The sequence below is a fragment of the Papaver somniferum genome, chromosome 3 (genome assembly GCF_003573695.1).
Source record: "Papaver somniferum cultivar HN1 chromosome 3, ASM357369v1, whole genome shotgun sequence".
NCBI lineage: Eukaryota > Viridiplantae > Streptophyta > Magnoliopsida > Ranunculales > Papaveraceae > Papaver > Papaver somniferum.
Window position 1 is genome coordinate 178495933 of NC_039360.1, and position 5718 is coordinate 178501650.

The window sequence follows — 5718 nt, forward strand, 5'->3', positions numbered from 1 at the left end:
GCGGCTGGAAGTTTCATGCAGCTTCTATTGATGATAGGAACGAAATGTTTTAGGTATTTTTCTTCTTTTTCTCTTCTTCGATTTTTTGGCATATGATGTTTTTGTTACAGTATGTGTAACTTTGGGTTACACATGATGTTTTTTTGCACCAGATTGGTGTTTTTTCAGCTTCTATTGTAGTTTTTGTTACAGTATGTGTAACTTGGGTTTACACATGATGTTTTTTTGTACCAGATTGGTGTTTTTCCAGCTTCTATTGTAGTTTTTGTTACATTATGTGTAACTTTGGTTTACACATGATGTTTTTTTGCACCAGATTGGTGTTTGGTTGATTTGTTTATATTTTGTATCAACTTTCTCAGGTCAGAGCTTATAACCCTGAGCACACTTGTGGTGCTGGTGGGAGCAATTTGAATCAAAAATGCTCAACCAGCTTCATGTCTAGTTTGATCGAGGAAGAAGTTCGCAAAAATCCCCACAAGAAGCCAAGGAAAATTTCAGATGATTTCCAGACCAACTATGGAATTACCATGGAGTATTTTCAAGCCTATAATGGTAGGGAGAAGGTTTATGAGACCATTTCTGGCGATGATGTGAAGTCATACTCGTACTTGGTATGGTATATTAATGCTATAAGGGAAACTAACCCAGGTAGTGTGATAAAGTTTGAAATTGATCCTGCAAAGAAAGAGTTCAAACGGATTTTCATCTCGTTCGATGCATGCATCAAAGGGTACCGGTTTTGTCGTCCAATGGTCTATTTGGATGTTATTTTCCTTACTGGTAGATTCAGAGGATGCTTGATGGCAGCTACTGGGATCAATGGTGATAAAGGTATGTTTTTTAAGTTTTTCTTAACAACTGCAACTGAGAGATGACTGAGAGTTATACATGTGTAACTCTCAGTTACACATTGGGAAATAACATCTGTAACTTGAAGTTACACATTGTTTTATGTTTTTGTGCAACTTGTTTTAACTTCATTTATGCACAATTTGTAGGATTTTTTCCCCTTGCTATGGCACTAGTCGATTCTGAGAATAACGACAACTGGGAGTGGTTTTTAAGAAATCTGACTCACGTTGTTGATGACGGGAGGCCAATCACCTTCCATTCGGATCGCCATGAAAGACTCTTGCCTGGTGTTTCACTTTTCTATCCGAGCTCATTCCATAGCTTTTGTTACTATCATTTGAAGACTAATCTTCCCATCAATGGATCAGATCCTAGGTACTCTCTCGTGCTTGACCACTTCCAAGAAGCGACGTACGCACTCTCACCTGAAAACCATGCTAAGGCCATACAGAAAATAAGAGATCTGAATCACGATTGGGTGGTTGATTACATAGAAACCATCCCACCTGAATCATATGTGAATGCGTTTTTCCAAGGTCGTCGGTATGGACGTACATCTAATACTCTAGCAGAATCATTCAATAGCTGGATTAAGGTTCACAAGAAGATGCTTGCATTTGCTCTTCTTGATCAGGTTAGTAGAGTGATTTTTCTGTTTTTTCTTTGTCTTTGTTTCTTGTTTTGTCACTTTGTAGATTCGTAAGTTTTTTTTTCTTTTTCTTTTTAGATTAGGATGAAAGTTATGAAAAAATGGCAAAGCATCGTGTTGTTGGTGATAGTATGATGGCTCCATTAACTCCATAGTATGAGAAGAGGCTTGAGGATCTACAAGATGAAGGTTTGGCTTGGCAAGTGTTGGTTGCTAGTCCTACCGTGTTTGAAGTTTTAAGCGAAAGAACTCACAGAGTGGATCTAGAACACTGGACCTGCACCTGTCAAAGGTTTTCTTTCTTATGCTTTTTTTCTCTTTCTATGTTAAGTTTTTGAAAGTTTACATGGTGTGTAACTTCTAGTTACACTAGGTATAAGCATATGTAACTACCAGTTACACATTCTGTATATGCATGTGTAACTGAAAGATACACATCATGTATATGCAATGCTGTTTTTTTGAATGTTTATATTCTTTGTTTTTTTTTTTTTTTTTGAAGGTGGCGCGTATATGATTTCCCTTGTGCTCATGCTCTTACAGCCATACGAAAGATTAAACGTGAAGCTATTGATTTCATTTCACCGTACTTTACGAGCGACTATTTAGGAAGACTTATTTGCGTGCTATCCAGCCAATTCCCAACTACAACAAGCATGTTGATATTGATAAGGAAAACACCATCAACCCTCCTATCATAAAGAGACAACCAGGTAGACCACCAGGGAAAAGGATTATAAGTAAAGGTGAAAAGAAAGCAAAGAGGAAAGTCCATTGTAGCAATTGCAAAGAAGCTGGTCACAACAAGGAAAGTTGTAAGAATCCTCCGAAGTACACCCCCTAGATTGAAGCTATCAAATTCCATTTCTGGGAGGATAGGTTTATGTGTGGTTTTTTTATTTTTCTTGGATTATTTGTTTTTTTAGTTTCCTTCATGTAGGTTTGCATCGACCAAAGTTTTTTTATTTTTCTGCAACGTTGATTATGCAAGGATCATTTATTCAGATTTTATATTTTGTGAGTTCACAGGTGAAATGTGTTTCTATTCCCAGTGTGTGTCTTCTGAACACAGAGGGGAAATGCATGTGTAACTTTGGTTTACATTTATAAAATATGGATGTGTAACTATTACTTACACATTGTTATTTTTACATTTTTTGATTTAGCTTGTCTTAATTGCATGTATAACAATGAGTTACTTAACTTATGTTTTCAACATTTGACCCCTGTTATACATTCCACTATCCTGTCTTTACCTGTTAAGTAACTATGAGTTACTAAACAGTTATTTTTTAACATATGTAACTTCAAGTTACACATCTTAATTTGATGTGTAACTTTAAGTTACTTAACCTGTTGCATATGTTAAAAAATGAAATATGTAACTTCAAGTTACACATCTTAATTTGATGTGTAACTTTAAGTTACTTAATCTGTACAAACAACAGAAAAGTGCTATCAAGATGTTTTTGCAAGTCTAATAACCTCTTGTAGTTAACAAAAGTACAAAAGTTTTTAATTCAAGGAATTTCAATCCAAAAGTATAGAAGTTTGCAAATTCAAGAACTGGTAAAATCTAGTAACTGAAGAAATTAACAACATATTTGCAGGTCTAAGCTAACAACATATTTGCAAGTATAGAAGTTTTTGGCGAGTTCCAAATGATTGCTTTAAACATCTCTGGATGGATCTGAAAGAATCTTGTAAACCATGCTTCCTCTCATGCGATTCACCCTGTCAGCCAACCATCTCACCATATGTGTGGTTGGTTTTTGTCAATAGGTTTATTCTTCATCCTGATTGAAAAAGCGGGGGTCTAACAACACCACCCAATATTTCGCTTAGCAATTTGTATGGACTAACTCCGAAATACTTTGCTAGAGAATCAACTAGAAAGTCAGACTCAATCTAGATAAAAGTATCTCAAGGAGTTAATATCTCTCTCTTGATTTGATTTTTACTCAAGCTAAAATCAATAGTGAGTCTTTATCAAATACAAGGAATAACTTGGACGGTACCAAAGACCAATGTCCAAGGATCAATCAATATCAATCAACAACCAAAGGTTGGATTTCCAATTGATGATCACGAACGCACAACCTGTATTATTTCAACTGTATAAAATATAATGCGGAAAAGAAATAACACAGACACCAGAAGTTTTGTTACCTAGGAAAACGCAAATGCAGAAAAACCCCGGGACCTAGTCCAGATTGAATACACACTGTATTAAGCCGCTACAGACACTAGCCTACTCCAAGCTAACTTTGGACTGAACTATAGTTGAACCCCAATCAGTCTCCCACCGATCCAAGGTACAGTTGTACTCCTACGCCTCTGATCCCAGAAGTATACTGCGCACTTGATTCCCTTAGCTGATCTGACCCACAACCAAGAGTTGCTGCAACCCAAAGTCGCAGACTTGATAATAAACAAATCTGTCTCACACAAAAAAGTCTATCAAAGGATAAATTTTTCTCCCACAGACAAACCCTAGGTTTTGTTCCGTCTTAAGATATGAAATCAAGGTGAACATGAACCAATTGATAATTCGGTTTTATATTCCCGAAGAACAGCCTTGATTAATCAATCACCTCTCTACAATCCTTCCTGACTACACGGGAGGTTTGTCGAGGAATCACAAATAGTGAGACGAAGATGTTTGTGACTTCTTTATCTTGCATATCTGAGAACTCTCACGATCTCAAGCCAATCAAAGATTGTACTTGTACGATAGAAGATGCAAGATCAGATCACATAACTACGATAAAAGTAGTATCGGTCTGGCTTCACAATCCCAATGAAGTATTTAAGTCGTTAACCTGGTTTTAGAGAAGAAAACCAAAGGTTAAAGGAGAATCGACTCTAGCGAGCGCACTAGTATCACACAGACGTGTGGGGATTAGTTTTGCACAATGCTAGATGTCTCCTTTATATAGTCTTCACATCAGGGTTTTGCCTTAGTTACAAAGCAATCCATATTCACCATTAGATGAAAACTTGATTTAGATTCAAGCTAATATTTCTCAACCGTTAGATCAAAAACTTAGCTTGTCACATACACTTGGGTAGACGTTTACTGGGTTTGTGAAAATCATGCCCAAACGTGTACGTGTATGTTGGTTCAACATAGTAACCCAAAAGGTTAACCATATGAGCATTTCATATTAACCTTTTTCTTCTTCACCATAACTAGTTCAATTGACTCAAATTAACTAGTTAAAGAGTTGTTCAATTTCTATGAGATCTTATGTAACTACACAAGACACAATTGAAACAAAGATGATTCGATTCGATTGAATCGGCTCATGAACTTTATAGCCACAGTTTGCATAAAGCATTCCTTAGTAATTTAAGTTTCATGTTCAAAGCACATCTTTAGATCATAACCTCTTAAGCTCACAAACAAGTTCGCGGACTTAAGACAACTGGTGGAGTTTTCCAAACTCAACAGAAAATCTCGGAAAAAATACTTTCACCAGTTCGCGGACTTACACGCAAACGAATTTTTGGAAAATCCCAACAGAAATTCTCGGTACAAGAACTTCCGTCAGTTCGCGGACTTGGCAAAGCCAATTCCTGTGGCTTCTCTCAATCAACAAAGTTAGAAAACTTCGGATTAAGGAATACATGGTTATGTAATCTAAACTCTCATTCCAATCATTGAGACATTCTCAGAGGACGTTATATAGCCGTTATTCACAGACCGTTTCGCGTCTGAGCAATTCTCAAAGTAATTGAAACTTTTCATGACTTTCGTCACTAGGTGAAGATAAACTTGATCAAAGCGAAATGCTTTACCAACACATGATTTCGAGATATAGATAGGCGAGATATACTCGGATCAAAATATCAAATGTGTATGATCCAGTCTATATAACATACGACTTTTGTCTCATAAGAAGTAGGAGATAGAAGAGATAGATTTTTGAGTGATAGATAAGACCAAGTCTCCACATACCTTTTTGTTGATGAAGTTCCACAGTTCCTTGAGTATATCTTCGTCGTTGTATGATGAATCTCCATGAATTCCTTGAGCTCAACTACACTTTTTTCTCCTATTCCGAGACTTAGCTATGTAGGCTAGAAATCAAGACTCATAGTTTTGATCACTAACATTGAAAAACATGCTTGAGATAGCAACGCATGCAAGGTCGACCGAGCTATGCTCTAACAATCTCCCCCTTTGTCAATTTTAGTGACAAAACTATTAA